The following is a 25102-nucleotide window of genomic DNA, read 5'->3' on the forward strand; positions in this document are numbered from 1 at the left end:
GATGATGAATTGTGATAACTCCGGGTGTCCAGCTCAGTAAGCATTCGCTCCAAAGTTCACCCCTGGGCGATGGCCAGGCTAACTAAGCTTGAACTTCTGATTAGCATATGGTGCTTAAGGAACTTTGACCCACAGACACTTGGCACTGCCTCGCTGCTCTGAGTCCAACCTGTGTCAGGAGTGCCCATTTCAAGGGTGATAAAGAACCCGTCTGTTTGCTTCCTGCAAACGGAGGTGGTGCCATGTCACTGCCTGACCTATCCCTGTCCACCAAACCCTCGACAAAGGAAGTGTGCAGCCCACAGGTCAGCTTTCCAAATGATCAAGTTGAAAGGAGACAGATTTCTAGACAGAAGAACACTGAAGTTCTACCTGGCATTTTGAAGTTTCCTAAGATATATGCATGTAGTCCCAAGATCAAAGCACTTGGAGTAGCGATCACTTGACTGGGAGACACTGTGTTCTCCCTGAAGGTTCCTGGGCTCCTTTTTTATTGACATGCCATAAAACAGAGAATTGGATACAAGGAAGAAACCACAGATGTTGAGAGTCCACGCCCCTGCCTTAGACAGGATACATAGTCCTGCTGCCTTCATTTGCTGAAGTCCCAGCCGTCAGGGGCTCAGAAGGGACTGTATTTAGAGATCACATCTTCAGAGCAGTGATCCACGTCACATAAGACCACAGGGATGGGTCCTGCTGGGTCCTGCCATGCTATGTTTGGAGTCCTTAGAAGAAGAGGGTATGAGGACCAGACAAGAGATGAAACAGCAAGAAGAGAGTCATCTTGAGCCATCTAGATCACCAAGTAAAGGTCCTTGCCACCAGACCGTAGCTTGATTCCTGAAAGCCACACAGTGGAAGGAAAGAACTGACTCCCACAAGCTGTCTTCTGACCTCCGTGCGTGGCCTGCCACCCAGCAATAAATAAATATGTGTTCAAATGGTTAAAAGGAGGGGGCCATCGGTGGTTACTCTGATCTTGAATTCCAGCTTCTACAACAACAGTGACATCAGCTTATGCTGCAGAAGCCACTGATCTGTGGTGCTTTCTTACGGTCCTCCAGTTAATCAATGCCAACTTCCCATGCCCCAACACCATGTCTCAGGGCCATCATGCCAAACATGAGCAGAGGTGGCTAAATGCATGATTAAAGGACAAGAGTGGGCAGTGGGGAGGAGACGGGCACACATGATCTATCTACAACTACTACATTTAGAAACTCTATGGTACCATAGATCATATAAAATATGGCCTAATGCTTATGGTGTTGGCTCTTGGGCTAAGCCAGTACAGGACATTTAAAAACATCCACCATTCATGCTTTCAACACATATTAAATGGACACCATTCATGAACATTATATACCAGGACCTTTTGCCAAATGCAGGTAATAGCAATTGTAGCTCTGCAGCCACGGTAATTATGATCTAGACACCTGGGCTAGAAACATTAGGTTAAGAAGACAAAGCCACTGCCGTCTAAGTGGGGGGTAGATTAACAGGACACAGGATTGCAGGGAGACCATTATAAAATGCTGGGTTGCCAGTTAGCATGTGCAAGGAGCAATGGAAACCAGGAAGGCGGGGATGCCTCCATCTAGACTAATCAAGGATGATGAGAACCAAGGGACGAGTCTACGTGTCCAACAGACACAGAAGGAGAGGAGACATTTTCCCGAGTTCACAGGGAAGGAAGAGACATGAAGAATACAGTATCCAGTTTGGCAAGAGAGATGCGGTGTGGGCAGGGCCCGAGGCTAAATGAGCAGAGGAACCGGAATTCATATCTGATAGTACAGGGAGCCACTGAGGACTTCTAATCAGGAAGGAATCAAGTAGAGGAGCATCCTAACCCCGATGCAGAGGAGGACTGAGGGCTATGGGCACAGGGATGCCTGGGTCAACGTTAGAGCCTCGGAACTAGAATGGTCAGTGTGTTCATCCATGGCCAATGCAGGCACTGCCCAAGGGCATCACACACAGAAGTGGGAGCACTAGGACGGGAGAAAGAAAAGAGGAGGCAAGAAATGGGAAGAAAAGGAGGATGAGAGGGAGGAAGGAACAAACATGGGAACTACTTTGGTCATTAGCCCAGAACTATACAGTTAGCAGAGAACCATACAGTTGAAGATGGCCTTGAACCCATGACCTCTCTGCCTGGGGAGATTTCTCACACTTGAGTGCTGAGATTTTAGTCATGTACTCGTGTGAGAAGATGTATTTCTTTAAAAACTTGAGCCATCAGAAAACAGAGCTCCTTCCTTCCTGTTACTGAAGCACGACTGTGCCCACTCTCCTCACAGATCCATCAACTGGCAGGGCTAAGGGCAGCCCTTCCCTTCAGAGGGAAGCGTGCTCGAGTTAATTAGTCTAAATGTGTAAGTGCAGTGAATGCTAATTAAAACAGAAGTAAACATTAAAAAACAAATGAGAAACTAATGGTTGTGTAATTAGAGATTTCGCTCCCTCCCGGCGGACACGGGCCAGACTAAGACAACAAACAAGACAACAAAGGGTTTAAAAACCTATCGCCTTGTCACAGGCTAGCTTTGATTTCCTTGGCTCTCACACTGGAAAGGACTGCAATAAATGCCCTCTCAGCGTTTTGGCTAAGATCAAGTGTCGAAAAAATATTATTTATGAATGAACACTGAATTCAGACTGAAGAGAAGCAGGCATCTGGCCTGAAACCTGCATCTCTCAGCCAAGCATTCGGAAGGCCGAGTCAGGAAGGAAACAGGGAATTTAAGACCAGCCTGGGCTACATGCAAACACCAAGCAAATTTCAACTCTCAGCACTCACATAAAAAGCCACACACACACACACACACACACACACACACACACACACACACACGCACGCACGCAACCTTAAAACATGGGGGAGGGGGTAAAGGGGACACGGGGGAGTAGGCAGAGCTACGTGGGTTCATGGAGAACACTGGTCAGTCAGGCTAGTCACCAGAGCACTGTGCTGTGTCCAGTGAGTGTCTCCAAAAGTGAGGTGGAGAGTAAACCTGACAGCACAGGTACACACACACACACTCACATACACAGACTCACACTTTCACACATACTCACACACACACACACACTCACGTACACAGACTCACACTTTCACACATACTCACACACACACACACTCACGTACACAGACTCACACTTTCACACATATACTCACACACACACACACTCACATACACAGACTCACACATAGACTCTCACACACACATTCACATACACACTCACACAGACTCATACACACACACACACAGTCACACACACACATACACACTTACATATAGACACACACACACTGAGATGTATCGAGGGTAAGTGATACTACAATAAACACTGAAGGCCGCTAGGACAGAGGAGAGACTATCTTGTGAGGGAATGGATATTTAAATTCTGCACTACAGGGGAAATAAGTGCAGGAGAGAACTCTTCTGAAAATTATCCTGAACATATCCCCTCTTTGTGTGGACGAAACTTGGAATGTAAAAAGGCTTCTTTATGCAAGAAAGTTTTGAAAAAGTCCAAAGCCTCCAGCCTCCAGGAGCTGTGCTTTCTTCCCCAACTTCCCTGAACAAGCTGCCCTCTTGTGGCCTGAACACCACCGCAGGCCGAGAGCCCAGCCTGTCCACCAATGCCCATCAGGAGATGGCATGCCCCAAGCTTCTATGTGAGAGGGGACATGGCCATCACGGGTTAGGGACACAGCTCTAAGTCACTATGAAAATTGGGTTGCCACAAAATAATATGGTTTGAGGCTGACAAATTCAATGGGTGATTTAATCTCGATGTTAACTGCTACTTAATTTGAATATCCTAGTGCCTACTTTCACTTTGGCAAGGTGGAGCCCGCCAGCCTATCAAAAGCAAGCGGAGATCCTCACAAGTCAGGGCCGAGAAAGCAGACTTGCAAGTTCACATGCTGCCATGGGTGAGTGGGAGAGTCCCACGGTATCCTTGCACTAACGCAGAGGTAACTGAAGGATATTTAACTTTGTTCTTGAAATAACATTGACATGGGGGAATCCAGATGTTAAGAAATACTTAGCATGTGTTTAGAAAGGAAAAGATGGGGGCTGGTGAGATGGCCCAGTGGGTAAGAGCACCCAACTGCTCTTCCAAAGGTGCAGAGTTCAAATCCCAGCAAGCACATGGTGGCTTACAACCATCCTTAACAAGATCTGACTCCCTCTTCTGGAGTGTCTGAAGACAGCTACAGTGTACTTATGTATAATAAACAAATAAAATCTTAAAAAAAAAAAAAAAAGAAAGAAAGAAAGGAAAAGATGGAAGCCCTTTGGTGTCCCAGGCCTAAATCCCAACATTTAGAAAGTAGAAGGCGATCAGGAGTTCAAGCTTAGCCTCAGGTACAGAGCTTGAGACCCAGCCTGGGCTACAGGAGACCTGGGTTCCTAAAACAAAACAAAATAAGTACACACAAGTGGAGAGGGATGGGAAGACAGGAGGAGGGGTCAAATTGCTCATCTGTCTGGAAACTGCACCCTAAACATAATAAAACAAAAGATATACCCCAAATAAAAGGTCTCGTGTACATAGCCTAGGCTGGTCTTGGGTTGGCTGTGTGGCTGAAGCTCACCTTGAACTCCTGACCCACTTGCCTCTACCTCCCAAATACTGAGATAGCAGGTATGCCCCAGCATGTCAGCTGAACAATTTTTTTAAAAGTTTTGTTAATTTTTATTTTGATGTGTCTAGGTACCTTGCCTGCATGTATGTATGCGCATGTATGCCTGGTGCCTAGGGAAGCCAGAAGAGACTATCAGACTCCCTGAGACTGCTGAGAATCAAACCCAGGTCCTCTGGAAGAGCAGCTCCTTATCTATCTATCTATCTATCTATCTATCTATCTATCTATCTGTCTGTCTGTCTGTCTGTCTGTCTGTCTGTCTGTCTGTCTGTCTGTCTGTCTGTCTGTGTCTGTCTATCTATCTATCTATCTATCTATCTATCTATCTATCTATCTATCTGTCTGTCTGTCTGTCTGTCTAGAGAGATTGCTCAGACTAGAGTCTCAGCAATGGAAGGAAGCGGCTGAAGCAGAGGGTCCTGAGTGGGAGGCTTGTTTATAAGGGAAGGAGAGGGGAGAAGGTTCCAGGGGCAAAATCACTTGCTGTGCAAGACCGAAGGCTTCATCTGGATTCCATGGAGGAAGGCGAGCTCTGTCCACTAACTTCCACAAGGGTGCTGGCACTAACACATGGAAGTGTGAGCCACCGTGCTGGTTTCTGACTGCTCTGTTTGAAAGAGCCTGCTAGTTAACAGCCCTTTCCTTTCTTCTCTTCACTTCTTATACTAAAGTATGCATGCACCGTCCTCTGTAGCCCTTTGTAGCATCTCCCTACTTGCCCCTTTCAACAGATCCACCCTGAAGTAGGTGGTCTATCACGACTGGATACTTAACTGTGAAATGAAACACTCTCACTCTGTCAGACAATGATCCTTCAATCAAATGAGTTTTCAACAACATCCTCGAGTCCTTCCTTAGGTCTACCTCAAGTCCTTCTTCTATGAATAAAAGCTCAGATATTTGCTCAAATCCCAGAGCAATCGCCCATGGTAGGCAAACAACCTCAGCAAGCAAGTCACTGAGACCAGAGGCTGCTGTTGAATGAGGGGGGGCCTTTTGTTCTAAAGCTGAGAATGCAGGTGTACGAGGGATCTGGTGTCTCTGGGTTTACACAGAAACAATGGATTTCAGCAGAGCTGTTCCAACAGCTTAAAGGTTCGTTTCTGAGCAGGCGCAGTGATACACAATGCTATCTATGGAAGGTTCAGTTGGGAAGGGTGCAGAGTCGGAGGCCAGGCTACATACATCCCCAGACCTTGTGTCAAAACAAGATAAAGGTGCATCTATGTAAATGAAAGACCTGGTAAGGGTTATGCTGCAAAGAATGATCTTGTAAGAAATGTGCTGGGCTTCAGTCCCACCCTGAGGGCTCCATACCCCTTCTCATCATCATCCCGGGGATAACAGTCTGTCAATCTGACAGGCACTCCCAGGCACCACCAGTTCCTGCCTTCCTTCTCTTTTTTTTAAATTGGTGAGTGGAGGTGTATGTTTTATTTTTTGAGATAACATTGCTCATGTAAGCAAGACTGGCTTCTAACTTGGTGTGTTGTTGCAGGGTGATCTTGAATTCCCGAGGCTTCTGCCTTGACTGGCCAAGGTCTGGGGTTGCAGGCACCAGCTGTCAAGTCCAGCCTGTGACCTCTTCCTTTTTGAGTACAATTTGGCCACATATTGGGCACACCAGTGCATCCTGTTGGTGGTGTATTCCGATAAGACTCAAATAGCGCCACAAAGAAACTCCTGGGGGAAATAGAAGGTGTTGTGGTACGTGCCTATATTGCCCAGCATGTGGGAGGTAGAGGCAGGAGGATAGAGTTTGAAAACGAACTGATCAAAAGGAGGGAAGGGAGAAGAAGGAAAGAGAGGGAAGAAGACGGCTTTCCACTACTGCCCGCAATGTAGAGAAACACCAATTTATTTCTATCCTCTACACGAAGCATGTGTAGAAATGACAGATGCTGCTTAGGCGGGGCCAGCAGGATTTTGTGTCACCAGTAGCCTTAGCCAACTCCACTCCTCCAGTCTCTATCCAACGCCAATTCCTCCAGGATGCCCTTCCTCCCAGCCTCATTCACACAGATTCCCTCTCCTTCTCCGGCCCCATTCTCGCAGTACCTATTACAGGTCGAAATTAAATACTGGCCAAGTTTGGTTGGTGATCAGTTATCCTCAGATGTGGTCTCCATGGAGACAGAGTTGTTGTCTCACTCCTGCATCTGGGGTGGAGTACAGCACTTGACACAACCTAGTGGCTCAAGCTCACAATGCAAAGCCAACGGGGAATGTAAAGTTTTGTGGTCCACTGTGGAAAGCAGAAAGAACCACACGATCCTCATGGAACATGCTTAGCTATACAGACGGCATCTAAGTCAATATGCAATAGAGATTCTTGCACATATGTTTGTTGTTCCACTATGCACAACAGCCAAACAATAGAATCAACAGAGATGCCCATCAACAGAGAAATTCATAATGAAAAAGACATGCACAGACTCAACGGAGAAAGAACCAAATGTCACTTGCAGAAGAGTGGATGGAACTGGGGATAATGATGTTAATTAAAATAAACCAGACTCAAAGACAAATACTTCATTTCCTCTAGTATATAGAATGTATGTAACATGCAAGCAAAACCAAGAGAAGGGGCTGTGGGCAGAATATGCGCAAAGTACAATGACATGTATTATGAAAACGTTGCATGAATCTTCTATTGCCAGGCATGGTGATTCGCAATGTGTCTGCCTACCCGCCCCCCTCAAATCCTGGTATTCGAGGGTAGAGGCAGGAAGATCAAGAGTTCAAGTCCATCCTGGGTTAGATGAGATTCAATCTACAGAAAGGAAAAGCAACATTGCTTTGAACACTAAAGAAAAATGAAAACAAAAGCAAAAACAAAACCAGAATTCATACGATGAAATTGAATTGCGATAATCTAAAAAGGGAAGAAGGAAAACCAGGGGCTGGGGCCAAGCCACTGCTTACCCAGGGCTCAAACAAACATCCCCCAGCCCTGAACTGTAAAGAAGTGGCCAGGTAATCCTATTTGGCAGCTCACCATGGGTGACCAGCACCAGGGCAGGCAAGGTCTTGACTCAGCAGAATTCTTCTGAGGTTCACTTGTTATCACTCTGATCATCTTTCAGGGCCCTACCCCAAATCAGGAAGACGTGCTAGCTTAAAGGGAGGGTTTGTGGTGTTCTGCTAAATCAGCCTTTAAGGTAGGGTAGAAAAAGAACACTTGCTTGTGATTCCTTAGTTCCTAGTTCTGTCTACTGACACACACACACACACACACACACACACACACACACACACACACACACACACACACAAAAGTTCCAGTCTGAGGCCGGTGCACAGCAAACCACAAATTAAACAGCCAGCCTCGTGTTCTTTCTGACTTTACACAAATTTTGATATTTATCTTTCTTTTTCCACTCCCATTTACTTTACAACTGGACAGCCATGAGAAGACCCGTGAAATCACTCAGACGCACATACTTTTGGAACACTATACTCACGAACACACACTTGGGGAACGTTACCTTCTCTCTAATTTTCCTCCAGACTCTCACAGAGCCACAACACTTAAAAATATGATGAGCCAGCCAAAGTACTGTTGTCCAAACACTCAAAGCACTCATAGGGTTTGCACAATCACTAGGAATTTCTCAAGAGGGCCGGAGTCTGACGGTTAGACGTCTCCCCAGCATGAGACAGAATCTGCATTCACCACCTAGAAAATGCACAACTGGGTTGAGAATGTACCTCAATCTATAGAGAGCTTCAAGCTTTGGGTTCTAACCGCAGCACTACACAGAACCGAATATGGTGGCCCAGAGCTAGTGAGTTCAAAGCCAGCTTGAGGGGGTGGGGAAGGAAGAAGAGGAGGGGGAAAAGGGAAGGAAAGGAATGTGCAGAACCCTCACACCCTCTAAATGCATCCAGAGCTTCTAAGATTGATTTTTTTTGTTTGTTTGTTTTGTTTTGTTTTGTTTTTGAGACAGGGTTTCTCTGTGTAGCCCTGGCTGTCCTGGAACTCACTTTGTAGACCAGGCTGGCCTCGAACTCAGAAATCTGCCTGCCTCTGCCTCCTGAGTGCTGGGATTAAAGGCGTGCACCACCACCGCCCGGCTCTAAGATTGATTTTTAAAATACAAGAGCAATGCAGCCAGGCATGGTGGTACATGCCTAACTCTAGCATATCCTAGCACGAGGAAGCATGATCTTCAGCACGGGCTTCTTCCAAGTCAGCATGGGCTAAAGTACAAGACCAGAGATGCAGATGTTCTGAGCGGCAATCAGCTCCCCCTTCCCTAGTACAGATGTTTCCAGAGAGTGAGGGTCCACACTGCCTGGAGACTTTTATCTCCTCTCAGATACCAGCAGAATCCCAGCCACCCTCTCCAAGCTCCATCTAAAACACAAGCTGCCCAGAACTCAGAATGTTGACAACACATGTTGTCCCTGCTCTCCCAATGTGTGTGAGTGTATGTGTGTGTGTGTGGGGGGGGTACGTATGGACAGAGACATCTCCACTGAGTGTATCTACTACACCTTGGGGGACAAGAGACTAGCACCAGGATCCCTTATTTTAAGACAGTGGAATAATGCCAAAAGCATTTAAGTGCACTCTTCATCTAAGAATCCTTTTTTTGCCATGACAATAAATAAATAAAAATTAAAGAAATCCATTTCTTCTCCTCTACAGCACACCCTTTTACACATTTTTAACATTTCTCAAATAACCCATGGGCCTGTTGATTCATTTTTAAAAGCTATCATTAAATTGCCAGCACTGCTTTTACACTCTGTAATCAAGTTCCTTCAAAGATAATCTGCAAAATGCACTGTATTTAAAGATACGCTAAAAATCAATAGAAAGGTCACCTTGTCTACCTGGCTCAAGGACCAGAGGCAAAAGAGGGAGACTGGACTGTGGGATCAAGGTGTCTAAAGAAAAAAGCAGCAATCCCACCTGAGAAGCAGAATTGGGGGGAGGGGAGGAGCCTAAAGGAATAAAGATGGGAGAAGTCCTCCAGAAGGTTCCATGCCAAACCAAGTTCCTTCTACTGTGAAGTTTAGGGTTAGCTCAAGCTCCTGAGGCAGTTACCATCACGCTATAGGGTTTTCTCCTTGCCAGGACTAGTTCTGGTCTCACCCAGTAGGAGTCTTGGCTCTCCTCATCTGTCTGAGTTAAGATCATTACTGCTGTGATAAGACATCATGACCAAAAGCAACTTGGAGGTAGGTGAAAGGGTTTACTTGACTTACATGTCTGGAGTAACAACAGCCAACTGAAGGAAGCCAAGGCAGGAAATGCAACTGGGCAGGAGCTGGGGAGAGGAGCTGAGGCCCTGGAGGTGAGCTGTTTACTGCTTTGCTTCCCATGGCTTGTTCAACCTGCTTTCTTATAGCACCCAGGACCACCAGCCCAGCTGTGGCACCACCCACAGTTGCCTGGGCTCTTTCCATCACCCACTAATTAAGAAAATGCCCTACAGACCTGCCTCTAGCTCAGTCTTATGGAGGCTTTACTCAGTTGAGGTTCTCTCCTTGCAGATGACTTTAGCTTGCGTCAAGTTGACATAAAACTAGCCAGCACACCATCCAAGGCTGCCTCTAGGGAGATAATGCTTTTCATTTCCCCAAAGTGACTTTCTTCTCTTTTTTGTTTTGTATTGTGTTAAGTTGGAGACAGGGTCTCATGTAGCTCAAGCTAGCCTCAAACTTACTTTATAGCTGATGCCGGCCTTGAACTCTTAATTCTCCAAGACCACCTCCAAGGTGGTCAGGGTAATGATGGAGACAGGAAGGGCAGGAATTACATAGGAGTTATCCTCAGTTACATAGCTAGTTCAAGCCAGCCTGGGCTAAGTGAGACCTGGTTCCCAACACAAATCAAGACAGACAAAACAGAACCCACCAAGTCAAGTCACAGAGCCTGCCTCATTGATACCTCATGTGGCACAGAATTTCAGAAGTTCAAGTGATGTCAGGAACCACATCAAATGACGATAATTAAATATTAAAACAACCCTCAGTGTAGTGAGTATCTTAAGTGAATCGGCATGTAGTGCGTTTTCCAACAGTTTGACTTGGGTCTTTCCATGACAGTCTACAGACATGTTTATGAACAAAATACACTGTTTCCCAGGTAGCAGGCACATATATGCACTCTGCCCACAACAAGTTTCTTTCCTATGCATGACTACGTCTACCTCCTAGAAACCTAAACCCCTGACAGCAGAAATAAGCAGAGCTACTCGGACCCAACCTTCTCCTAGCAGAGATGTCGGCAGTGAAGCACCTGCTCTGAGCAATGAGAGCCAATCGTGGTCAGTCGCTATCCCAGAATGCTTGAGGATAACTGAACAGCTGCCTAGACTTAGCCAGGGGCTGGAGTGATGGTTCAGTGTATAAACCCCTGGGTTTGAGCCCCAGTATCACAGTAAGAGCAAATGTGTAAATAAACAAAATAGTGCAGAAAAAGTCATCCATATTACAGTCGAGTGACATTTTTGAGCCCTTTTTTTAAAACCAGAAGTTCATTTTAGTGCAGCCTGTAGCCTCTACATTGCTCACCAGCAAACTAAACTGACACCATAGAAACTGCCTGTTTCTTTTTTCTTTTCTTTCTTGGACATGGTGGCACAGGTATATCTCTGTGAGTTGAAGGCTATCCTGGTCTATGTAGGAAGTTCCTGCCTAGCCAGGTCTGCACAGAGACCTGTCTTAATAACAAACAAAAAGTGTGTGTGTGTGTGTGTGTGTGTGTGTGTGTGTGTGTGGTACCCATGCATGGTGTGTATACTTGCTACTGTGGGTTATATATGCAGGTGTCTTTTCCTCAATCTCTAGCAATCTCCAAGTTTTCTTCTTAAAATTGAAAAAGAACTATGAACAGAACTTCATGGGCACACCCTTCAGTAGGGCTCCATGGAAGGCCAACTGCCCCAAATCTTTGGAAGCTGTGGAAAAAAGCAAGGTGTAGCTGTCATCGCTTTGATGGTCCACAGCTAGAACAGTTTCCACACCCCAGCCAGGATTAGAGTTTACTCTCGAAGTGGGGAGGGAGGAAGTGATGCACACCACTATGATGGGATGTAATCTGGCCCACAAACACTCTGCCTTACACTATCCTCTGGGCTGCAGGGCAGTCTTCACACAGACATGAGTATACACTGTGCTGCAAAAGACAAAGCTGAGTCCTGGGTGTAATCCCTCACTCAAGAGGATTGCAAGTTTGAGGCCAGCTTGAGATACAGAACGTGATCTCAAAAAACTGAGTTTGGTGTGGTGTGTGGTCACGCATGCTCGTAATCCCACCCAGCACGTGACAGGTAGCATCCAGACTGCTGCTAGCAGATGCACAGGCAACAGACGGAGCAACCTCCCAAGAGGACAAAGGGTTTTATAGTTTCACTACCAGCTAGGCTGTGCCATGTATGAGACCATTTATAGGGATTCATGTGATGTGCAGATTTCCAAACAGACCTAGGCTCAACCTTGTGATTGCTGCAAAGCTAGGAGGTCTCAAGTTCCAATCCCCACCCAGCACCCACATGAAAATCTAGAGATCCTTGAAACCCTGACCCCTATGCTGTAGTGGGCAGAGGCAGGAGGATCAATGCTGTTTGCCTACTACCACCTGAGGCTTCCCTGAGACGTAGTACCTCAGGAAAATGTTCCTTTATGGCTTCTGCCAGTGATGTCAGTGAGCACACACATGTGTGGACACACACGTAAGCACACACACACAAGCAACACGCAAGAAGCTGTTGTGTAGTTACAGAAAAGTTTTTCTAGTAAAGCCCAACGCCATTAGTATAAATCACCATCCAAAATTAGTTCTGTGGGTCAAGTGGAACTCTCATTCTTGACCTATGGAAGCTCTGCGTTGTGTTGGAAAGACTGTGGTGGCAGCAGTGGGGACAACATCACTAAAATTGTCACTTTACTTTCCAGTATATGCAAATCATTCGGCCTTTCTGTGCTTGATTTTCTTCATCTGACTGACCGTGGAATCTCTAAGTTAGCACATCTTCCTGACTTATTATTTGCTGGAAGAATGACGAAATCAGTAGTGGACAAATGACAATGATATATAATTCCCCCAAATGGTTACCTCAGATGAATTCTGTTCCCTCCTTTGTACCCCATGGTTCTTACAATAAGATTAGAGTTCGTTGTGACAGAGAGGTAAATATTGGAAAGAGAAATTATCTTCAGTGGTTAAGAAAAGGAAGATTACTTAACTTTGAGGACATCTAAAATTTGGAGAAGAGGACTGGAGAGATGTCTTGGACATTAAAAGCACTGGCTGCTCTTCAAGAGAGCTGGGGTTCAGTTCCTGGCACCCAGATGACGGCCCTCAATTGCCTATAACTCCATTTCCAGGGAATCTGACACACTTGCTCTTCTGGCCTTTGTGGACAGCAGTCACATTCTTGGTACGCATACATACAGACAAAATATTCACACATATAAAAGATAAGTAAGTCAATTAATAAGATAAATCTTTTTGTAAAGAAAATTGTATAAAGTTTACAGAAATAAGGACTTGTTGTTATTTCTGCAAAGTATCAAAATAGTATTGGACATGTGGGCTTAAAATGTTCATTTGTGGACTGGAGAGATGGCTCAGTGGTTAAGAGCATTGACTGTTGTTCTTCCAAAGGTCCTGAGTTCAATTCCCAGCCACCACATGGTGGCTCACAACCATCTGTAATGGGATCCAATGCCCTCTTCTGTTGTGTCTAAAGACAGCTGCAGTGTACTCATATAAATAAAAACAAATAAATCGTTAAAAACAAATGTTCATTTGTTCAAAACCAAAATGTTAGGTCAGATCACCTGCGACAAACCCATAGCCATTACAGAGCAGTGTTTCTAATGTTTTTCACATAAATTGTAAGAAAGGTGGTCGTGATCACCACAAGGTTGTCAGACTTTGGGGACTTAAGATATTCTCCAAGAGAAGAAACTGATTTTTTTTTTTTTACATAAAAGACAAATTCATTATTTCAGAAACAGCCTGGGCAAAGTGAGCACCATGAAAGGATAGGAAATCTCTAATAGATCAAGTTTAATTACAGTTCTTCTAAGAAATGAGGACATTCATTTACTTGCTTGGAGGGGGACTGAGGAGACAAATTAAAAAGTTAAAAGGAGTAATTCAGATTAACAACAACCAAAAAACAAACAAACAAAAACCAAAATCAAACCGACCAACCAACTAACAAAAACAGTAGAACGACTCTCTCCAGACAATCATAGACAGGTCTGCATTTTGTCGAGATTTAATTTTGTAAGTGATTGCAAGCTCATGAAAAGAAGATGAGTTTTCAAACACCCATGAGAAGGAACAAAATTCAAGCAGTAAAAACCTGAGATGTAAAGGTTACAAGGCCCAGTCATTTCCTAAATAAACCATGGACGTCTCTAAGGGTCTCAGAGTGATGGATGCCATCTGGAGGCCACAGAGGACCCAGAAGTTACTCGGTGATGCCTGAAGCCAGTTTTGGTGGTAGATATTGCAGGCCTCTTGTGGGTGGTGGCCATGGGTGGGGCCTCATTTTGTATAATGCCAGAGAACCCTCCCACACAACCCAGTCCATCAACTGTGCCTGCTGAGACTGAACTATCCTAATTCCAAGAACTACAGCTCCTCAGAGACACTCAACTCATACCACAGCTCACTAGGGAAAGGTTATGCAGAGTACTGCCAAAAGCTCTCTCTTAAGAAGTGCCACTCAGGGGCTGGTGAGATGGCTCAGCGGGTAAGAGCACTGACTGCTTTTCTGAAGGTCATGAGTTCAAATCCCAGCAACCATATGGTGGCTCACAACCATCCGTAACGAGATCTGAGGCCCTTTTCTGAAGTGTCTGAAGTCAGCTACAGTGTACTTACATATAATAAATAAATAAATCTTAAAAAAAAAAAGTGCCACACAATAGAATACCTAATTCAAAAACATATTAATGAATAAACAAACACATGATTTTTTATGTTTCTATCCAGTCCTTCAATGACATCTTTATATATAGACTACAAGTGTAACAAATGACTTTATGTATTTTTAAACAGTTGAATTTGTGTTTGAGTCTGCTAGTGCAGTCCATCTAACTTAATTGGTGCTCTTCAGATTTACTATGGCTTTATGTTGTGGAATTATTGCGGGTTCTGACACACTGACTCTCTTTCGTTAATACTGAGCTTTAATGCTGTGGTCGTTGATTGTCTTTGTTACATAGTGCTTCCATATTCATCTTACCAGTGTTCACACATATGTTCCAAGCAAGTGAGAACTAAAATGATTTTGTTAGAAAGAAAACAAAACAATTCCAGAAGCCTAAATTCATTGAGTTCTTGGTTTTACATAATTAAAAGCAATATGAACTTTGCAGCTAGAATGCCTGGCTTCCAGTCTCAGATGTATGACTTTTAGATAAAGTTCCATAAATGGACTCATTTGTCTGATATTTAAAACAGAGTACTGAAACCTATGTAATATAGTTTGCACTTTCAATGCAAATAATTTTTAAGGATGTGTTCAGTATTCAACATGTTAACTATTGTAAAGGTTTCTTTATATAGTATAGTCTTGAGGGGGACAAAAATGTAGCTTTATAGGGGCTACACATAGTTCTAGGATCACAGGAGGCTGAGGCAGGAGTATTTGAGTAACAGAAAAAGACAACATCTGAAGAGCAGGTAGGAAAATAAAAAGGCTTTTGCTGTGAACTTTTTAAGAATGCTTATGTTACATATGTTTATTGTGACTGTGGTAATTTAATATAATAAAAACATTATATATGCCTGGAGGGGGGAGTGTCACACAGCTTTAGGATTTCAGTCAGCAATGGCTTTGCCCTTAATACCCACCCATCCCCCACCCCCCACACACACCCCAGACCAATTTGGTCAGGGCTACTTTGTGACCCAGGGCCACTCCATACCAGCTGCCTTGGGGTATGATGGTTTAGCACGGAAGAGACACATGAGGCTATTTGATCATGTGAGGAGAGACAGCTAGTTCCCACCTGGTTTTCTCTGTTTTACTCAGAGTACCAAGTTCCTGATGTGCTATTCCAGGAGGGAAAGGAACAGCTGAGCCATGGGAGTTGAAGCAGGATAGATTGGTGGCCTCCCTGACCAACAGCCCCTGGGAAGAGAGCTGTACCTCTGGGAAGTGTGCTGTCAATACTATATCTTGCTAGGCTCCCACCTTAGACCTTAGTAGTTTGGGGGGGGGGGTCCCTCAGAGGCCCACATCTCTGACTGAGAGGCTGAGACCCCTAGAGGGCAGTCATGCAATAGTGAAGGAAAGCCATCCTTCAGAGAGCCCAGGCCTTAACCTGGGTTCTCTATTTTTTTGCCAGATTACATCCATAGCTTGTTTATTATATACACAAAACTCTCCAAGGCCTTTCTGTCCTCTGACCAGCTAACATAATAGATAGGAACACATCTCCCAAATGGTAAAGTAACCCCAAAGTGTCAGCATAGTCACCTTAACGAGATATAGCTCTGAAGCTAGCAATTATTTATTTATTTAACTTATTTAGCTGATGCTGGGATGGAATTCAGTGCCTGGAGCCCCAACCTCAGCCCTAACCTTATTTTGCTAAGCATTGGTGACTGCCATGTGGTGGGAATTATTATACACGTTTAGCGTGTGTTATCACGTGGTATCCACAGTCTTTGAAGGGGTCAGTAAAATGGCGCAGCAAATAAAGGCATTTGCCACAAAAGCCCAGTGATGAGAATATAATCCCCAGACCTCATGTAAAGGTGGAATAAACTGACTCCATGAAAGCAGTCCCCTGGCCTCCACATACATGCAGTAGCATGTGTCCCCTACATGCGCACATGATAATAATGAGGATGCTAATAAAAAGCATTAATCCGGGCTGGTGAGATGGCTCAGTGGGTAAGAGCACCCGACTGCTCTTTCGAAGGTCCAGAGTTCAAATCCCAGCAACCACATGGTGGCCCATAACCATCCATAACAAGATCTGACGCCCTCTTCTGGAGTGTCTGAAGACAGCTACAGTGTACTTACATTTAATAAATAAATAATTAAAAAAAAAAAAAGCATTAATCCCGGTAGGTGATATGGTACCCATTTAAAGAAGAAACTGAGGTAGTGTCCCCGTGTCAAAGAGCTGCTGGCTATTAGGTTCAGACAGTCTACACTGGATTTTACCAGGAGGAAAAAAAAAAATAGGAGTTGCTCAAATAAGTCCCCTTGGAAAGGTCGTGAATTGCTGACTCCCAGCCCAGCACACATCATGTGCTAGAGAAGAAGCCTTAAGTGACTTGCTCATGAACACATGACTGCTCAGTTCCTCGTGGGCTCACTTTCTGAAGCAGCTTCCTCGAGCAGAACTGAGCCAGAGACCCACAGTCACTTCAGTTCCGGGGGAGAGGCAGAGCCCTGGCTCCCTGGCTCCAGAGCCCACACCCGGAACAGAGCAGAGCAGAGCAGATGGCACTTCCTCAAATAACTCCTGCTCACGCGGGTTCTCCTCAACATCTGTGTGCAGACTCAACAGGAGTCAGTCACTGTGCAAACGGGGCTCCGTGGGAACAGTCTGAGCCCGGTGGCGGACAGTTTGATACTTAGTTAGTCCACCAACGGTTCATCCATTTTTGGGACAGGTTCTCACTATACACCTCTGGGTGGGGACACTCTGTATGACATGTGCCACTAGCCCAGAACTCTATATAGGTAAAAGTCTGTGTATAACTTGTTAAAATAATGTGCCTTAAGACCTGGCTTATCAAACTTAAGATACCCGAGGGAAACGGGCCCCGCTCTCCTAAAGGCTGTTCACACCAGAGCACCCCGGACTCTCAGAACCCTACAGCTATGGCTCTGTTGGGGGAAGTGGACTTTAGGTTAATTTTTGGCTCCTTTCACTGGACTCTCTCTCGCACCAGCACAAACACCTTAGTTGCAGCTCTTCAGCCAGGCTTCAGTAGCATCCTAAGAGCTTGAGTCTTTAGCTGGAGTCCTTGTTGCCAGAGGATGGGTGGCTCACCAAGAACTGGTGGATCACTATTCATAAACCATGGTACGTATGACCTGTCCTCTCTAAGCTCTCCAGTCTGTCTCTTGTCAACTTGGCCCTAATTCCTACTGTCATGCCATGACATCATTCTTCTTAAACACATTCTCTTGGCTTCAAGTCCTTCCAGGTGCCTGCACTGGGGCCTATCAGTGTCTTCTTCAACTGTGCCCTCCCTATTCACAGCACTGACTCATTCACGGGAACAGTTCAGTTGTGGCACCCTCTGAAGCCTTCTTGCTGGTCTAGTAGAATCCCCTGCTTCCTTCCTGCTGATGCCCAGAGGGTCCTGTGGACCCTCTGCTTTCTCCTCTAATCCTATCAGGGAACCTGTGACATTTGAGCATCTTAATAATAGACTCCTTTCTGGTTGGTAAGCTACTGGAAGGCGGAGATTTTATCATTCATCTTTACATTCCTAGCACCTATCAGACATCTGGGTATATAACAGGTGCTACACACACACACACACACACACACACACACACACACCTCTGTAAATTACGTGCACTATGCCAAGTTCAGGATTGTAGGCTAATGGTGCAAAAGAGACAGAAAATGGCAAAGGAATTAAAGCAAAATAAATAATGCAGGTCATCACACTTGGCTACAAAATGAACATGAACGAGTAATTTTTTAAAGATTATTTTCTTAAAATGTATGAGCGTGTGAGTATGGGTGCATCTGAAGGGGGTGCCTAATCCACTGGAGTTAAAGGCAATTGTTAGCTACCTGACATCTGTGCTGGGATCAGAACTCCCATCCTCTACCAGAGCAGCAGGCATTCATTCTTAAACCACGGAGCCATCTCTCCAGCCCCAACTTATAAGTACCTTTAACAGGAATCACAAAATGCAAAGGACCAACTCTGCTTACACCCTTTGAGAACCAACAGAAGATGGCAGAGAAGACACCTGTGAACACCACTGAGTACTTAACCTGCCAAGAACACCAACAATGGCGCGAGAGAGATGGAGCTCAGTGGTAGAACACTCTGCCCAAGATCTGGGAGGCCCCAAATTCAATCCCTGGGACCACACAAACAAACAAACTACATCCACAAACCCTACACCATCCGGAACGACACTCATGGGAACCAAGGAATTCTTGTGTGCTGGGCGTTTTATGCATGTTATAACCTCCAGTCTTCATTACAACGTTATAACTAAAGCTTGTCTGCTGTACCATTTCTTCTCTCTCTCTCTCTCTCTCTCTCTCTCTCTCTCTCTCTCTCTCTCTCTCTCTCTCTCTTTCTCTCTTTCACTTTAAAAAAATGTGTATGGGAGTTTTGCTTACATAGATGTAATGTGTCAAGTGTCCACTGAAGTTAGGAGAAGGCATCAGATTCCTCGAAACTGGAGTTACAGACTCTTGTGACCCTGCCCTGGGCATGCTCCCGGGTAATCACCCCTGGGTACTTTAGAAGAAGAGCCAGTGCTCTCTTAATTGATGAGCCATCTCTTCAACCCCTACACAGATAAGAAAACCAAAGCTTAACACATTTAAAAAATTGGTCCAAGGTCAAATACAGAAAGCAGAAGGCCTGGCATTAAGGACAAGTGTGCTTGACTCTAAACAGAATGATGGGGTGCTAATAGCATAAAGTAGCTAAACACATCTCAGATTTTGTCGGTGTGGTTGTTTTGTTTCTTGAGACAAGCTCTCACTTTGTAGCTCTAGCTATCCTGGCCCTCTCTAGGTAGACTAGGCTGGCCTAGAATTCAGAGATATGCCTGCCTCTGACTCCAGATGTATGCCACCAAACCCAGTCCATTGCTTCTGTTTTTAAATTGAAATTAGCATCAATTGGGGCTTATCAGTTTAGAGCACTGGCTGCTCTTCGAGAGGCTCCCAGTCCAGTCCCCAACATCCGACATGACAGCTCACAGCTGTCTGTAGCTTCAGTTCCAGAGCTTCTGACACATTTACACAGATATACATGCAGGCAAAATACCAGTGAACATAAAATAAAACCAATTTATAATATTTAAAAACAAAGAAGGCCATTTATTACTGAGTAGTGACAGTGCTGGGCAATGGTGGCGCACACCTTTAACCCCAGTACTTGGGAGCAGAAATAGGCAGATCTCTGAGTTTGAGGCCAGCCTGCTCTACAGAGTGAGTTCCAGGACAGCCAGGGCTACACAGAGAAACCCTGTCTCAAAACAAAACAAAACAAAACAAAAACAAAAACAAAAACAAAAACAAAAACGGGAAAGGGAGAAAGAGAAAGGAAAGAAAAAGAAATTAATATAAATTTAAACTGCCCCAGCCACTTTAGCCATACTGCAATATGTTAGTAGCCACAATGATATGTGGCTATTGTACTGGGCAGTCAATGGCTTTTTTGGGTTTATTTTTCTCTCACAGACTAAAAATAGGGGAATCTGAAAGCTGAGTGGAGCATTAGGTAATAACGTGAAGTGCCTGTTCCCTCCGTTCTGAGACCGTTTGCATTCACTGTTTCCACTAAAGTTGCCCAACCTGTAGTTGAAGATTAGCCAAGCAAACCAGTGTGAGAGTAAGCCACCGATTGGCTGGCTGTTCTAGCAGATTTCACTTGAGGGTCACTACCTGGATACCTGGTCCATGTGACTGGCTGCTTAAAGATTTTTATCCCGACAAACCTTTGTTTGCAAAATCAAGAACAGTAAGCCGATTAGGCGTTTCCACGTTAGTTGAACTGGGGAAAATAGAGTTTCTTGTGGTCACTTATAAACTTAGCTGTGGACGGAAGGGGTCCTTCGTATGGAGTGGAACTCGTGTGCCAGAGAAAGGAGAGCGTGGGGGTCAGACCATGCTCCTCGCCCATTTCAGAACGAACAGGGCTACAATTATCAGGAACTGTGAGATTTACTGCCCAAGGTAGGAGGGAACACAATTACTCCATTCTCGTTTCTAATTGTTTCATTAGACTCTAATAAACTGATCTTTAAAGCCTGTGTAAAGAAAGGGCCTGTGCATCCCCCTGCAGGTGATTGCCCTGCCTCACGTGGCAGTCAGGCTTAACCAGAGAAACCACAACGCTGTTGCTTTTCAGGCCCAAACTCGCCTCAGCCTTCACCCTCCACATCAAAACCAAACTCGGGTTCCTCCACAAGACCGGGGGCATGGCAGCACATGATCACCCAAAAGCATTAACTACCTCCTCCTTCAGCCCAGATCCTGACAGGTCGGCCATCATCCTATCTTGACTTCGTGAGGGCAGATGCTTGTTTGTCGCCAGTGTCCAAAACCAAATATAATACCGGGCAAGCATCAGGCACGTTTCAAATGAGTACATAAATACTTTCCAGAAAGAAGCAAAGTGGGTGCTCTTCACTGGGGTAGAAGGGGACAGGCCAGGTGACGTTCTTTTCTGCCCACACCACAGGAGCCCTGTGCCTAAGAGAGGTGAACTTCTAAAAAAGAATATTAGCGTCTTTAAGAGAGGCCAGAGATGCTCCAATCCCTCTCCTCCGAACTGTGGGAGCAGAGATGATGTGGATCATTAAGGATACTAGAAATATGAAGTCAAAGGAAGTTTTAGGGCTTAGCTCCAACAAATAACAACCAGGGTAGGGATGAAGCGTTCTCTACGCCTTCAGACTTAAAGATCTTCTAATACCATTCTTGTTGGAAAAGGGTCCAGTGTGAGCCAAGCTGGCCTCAGACTCAATACAGTATGTAGCGTAGGATGGGAGGATGGCCTTGAACTCTGGAGTCTCCTGTCTTAACCCCTCCCACCCCCGTGCTGATATTATATTAGCAGCACACGCACAATATCAGCATTGTCCATAAACCTCTGAGCCTTGGGCTTTTTTTTCTCTTTATAATGTCTGTGTGAAAGTCAGACATGCTTAGGTGGGGGCCCCTTGTTAAATTAGACGAGCAGATCTGACAACCTCGTAAGTGGCGCCACAGACTATCTATACTGTTCTACTTCCCAAAATCTCCTTTGCCCAGTCAGTTCCAGGGACCTGGCAAAGCTGTATCAATTATAAGCCCTACTGAATTCCCACCTCTTTGGTATGCCCAGGTCTCCTAGACCTACATCTGAGAACCTGAAACTCCAAGGAGCCAAGGCACAGCATACAGAGTCACAAGATGTACTGGAGAGTGGCCAAAAAGGGCTGCTAAATAAAAGGCAGGGTCTCAGCTACAGTTATGTTTCAAGACAGCCTACCCTATAAAGTGAGGGCCCATGCTAATAATAATCGTAAGAATAATAATAACAATAGCAATAATAATATAATGATATATAATAACATTATTACCATACTACCAATAAGATATTATATTTTACTATTATATAACAATATAATTATATATAATTATATATTATTATATAAAGTATATTAATGAACTTAATATATTTATTCATTCATTTATAAAATTGATTTAATTTTTAATAATTAATAAATATATTTATTAATAAGTTATTTATGTATAGATGATATGTAATGCTATGTATGAATATATTATTACATGTTATATATAATAATATTTTTGTTATTGTTATTATTATAAATAGCACTAGACATGGAAACATAGACCATAATACCAGCACTTGGGAGATAGAGGCAGGGTGGTCCGGAGTTCTCAGTCATTCTCAACTAAATACCAAACCTTTCGCAAATAACTAAATAACTGGGCTGGAGAGGTGGCTCAACGATTAAGAGCACTGACTATTCTTCCGAAGGTTCTGAGTTCAAATCCCAGCAACCACATGGTGGCTCACAACCACCTTTAATGAGATCTGACACCCTCTTCTGGTGTGTCTGAAGACAGCTACAGTGTACTTATATATAATAATAAATAAATTTTTAGGCCAGAGTGAGCAGAGGCCCTGAATTCAATTCCCAGCAACCGCATGATGGCTCACAACCATCTGTGCTCATATACATTAAATAAATAAATAAATAAATAAATAAATAAATAGTTTAAAAAAAGAAACTAAATAACTAAACAACAAAAATCAATGAAGTGAAGCCAGCTATGGCACAGATCCTATAACCCCAGCATTTGAGATCCTGAAGTAGGATTGATGAAAGAATATTCCAGAAGAATACTCTGTTCCCAAGACCACAGGGAGAGCTATGGGCTATGTTCAGAGAATGGCCTGTTCTCAAGATCATCGGGAGAGGATGGCTGGAGGTGCTGACCATGTCAGAACATGAATGAGCTTGAAGACCTGATGCTGGGTCAAAGGGCACAGGCACCAAGCTAATGGGAAGGCTCAGAGGGGAAGGTACTTGTCCCCAAGCCTGATGATCTGAGTTTGGCCCCCCAGGGCCCACATGGTACAAGTAGAGAGCCAAGTCTCACAGGCTAACTCTGACCTCCACACATGCACAACTCATGCACCGCAAACCCAGTGACTGAATGTGTTTTATAGGGCAGACACGCAGAGCCACATACTCCACGATTCTACTGAAGGCAGAGAGCCGATTAGTGGTTTCCAGAAGCCAGAGGAAGGGGGGAAAATGAATGGTGGGTATAAAGGTATCCTTTGTAAGTGATAGAAATGTGCTAGCACTACTGGCCTTCGAGATGGCTCAGTGGGTACAGGGCCCTGCCACCACCAACACTTATGTCCTAAGCTCAACCCTTGAGATCCATCCAGATGGAGGAAGGAGAGAATCAGCTCCTATGAGTTGCCCTTTGACCTCCACACATGCCTCGTGGCAGCACACAGATACCAACCAGCACCAGCCAGCACACACAACAGATATATTAGATGTCGTTTTAAACAATTTAAAAGCATGCTTGGACGGAACAGAAGTGACAGCTGCATAGCCTTGTAGATGTGCCAAATGCTACTGAATTATACACTTCAATGCGTTCGTTTTGGGCTCACAAGTTCCACTCGAACTTGATCCTCCTCCTCCTCTTCTTCCTCCTCCTCTTCTTCCTCCTCCTCCTCCTCCCTTCTTCCCCCACTCCTTCTCCTTTAAATACTAGGTCTCACTCTGCAGACCAGGCTAACATCAACCCAGAGATCAGCCACTAAAGTGCTGGAACTAAGGGCGTAGGCCACCATGCCTGGCTTCACTCAAACTTAATTTAAAAAAAAAAAAAAAGCTATAGCCCCTGGGAAGTGTAAGAAAATCAAGGGAGGTGCTTACTGTATGAACTCATATGATAAATTCAGGATGATACAGAGGAAATTAGCTTGGCCCTTTGTAAGGATGATTGGCAAACTTGTAAAGTGGTCTGTATTTTGAAGAAGAGGAGGAGGAGAAAGAGGAAGAAAGGAGAGATGGGGAGAGAGAGAAAGACGAGGGAAGGAGGAGTGTGGGAATCAAGAAGGACGTACACACAGGGACAGTTTCACCATCACCTTGGCACTTGGCTTTCTACTTCTTCCATGTGTGTCTTGGGGACCAAACCAGATGGTCAAGCTTGACACTAAGTGGTCACTTCTTGCAGAAGACCAAGGTTCCCAAAGGATGGACCATTTACACAGGAGTGCTGGTTCCAAGGGAGGACCCAAGGCACACACTGTGAAAACACGCAGAGAGAGCACATAGAAGAATGGCCAGAAGAACTCAGTTTGAGTAACTGTGTAAAAACACAGTCTCCATAGGGTGTGGTCATTGTGAATGCCTCTAAAATACGCATTGTGAGAAACCCTGAATGAGTCCCTTCCCAAAATACGTTTTACATCTTGGGGAAAGTGCTTAAACAAAATGCACTACGGGCTGGAGAGATGACTTAGTGGTTAACTGCACTTGCTGTTCTTCCAGGGGACCCGAGTACAGATTCCAACCTCCACAGGGCAGCTTACAACCAACCACCTGCAACTCTAATTCCAGGGGTCTGACACCCTCTTCTAGACTCTACAGCACGCACACTGTACACAAGTATACACACACACACACACACACACACACACACACACAGAGAGAGAGAGAGAGAGAGAGAGAGAGAGAGAGAGAGAGAGAGAGAGAGAGAATATTTTTAAATGCATTTTAAAGAGTCCATCTGGCCAGTGAGATGGCTCAGTGGGTGTAAGCACTTCCTACATGAGCCTGAAGACCAGCATTCAATCCCTGGGACCCACACGGGAAGACGAGTATTGACTCTTACGTCAATTCCTACAAGTGCTCTTCTGAATTCTATAGGCACATGGTAGTACTTTGGTTCTATCTATCTATCTATCTATCTATCTATCTATCTATCTATCTATCTATCATCCATCCATACATACATACATACATACATACACACACACACAAATAATAAATACAATTAATCCAATACTCAGAAAGCAACAGCAGATGGATCTCTTTGCATTTGAGGCCAGCCTGATCTACATAATGAGACACTGTCTTTTAAAAAGAAAAGAAAAGAAAAGAAAAGAAAAGAAAAGAAAAGAAAAGAAAAGAAAAGAAAAGGAAAGGAAAGGAAAGGAAAGGAAAGGAAAGGGGAAAG

The 25102-nt window shown here is 44.6% G+C and overlaps 1 protein-coding gene across 3 annotated transcripts in view; it reads right to left on the reverse strand.

The window, feature by feature from the left end:
* Positions 1-25102, reverse strand: part of Rbm47 (RNA binding motif protein 47) — a 136935-nt gene that overhangs the window by 78729 nt on the left and 33104 nt on the right. The gene's annotated exons all lie outside the window — the stretch shown is intronic.

This window comes from Mus pahari, chromosome 13, assembly GCF_900095145.1.
Source record: "Mus pahari chromosome 13, PAHARI_EIJ_v1.1, whole genome shotgun sequence".
In the NCBI taxonomy this organism is placed as follows: Eukaryota; Metazoa; Chordata; class Mammalia; order Rodentia; family Muridae; genus Mus; species Mus pahari.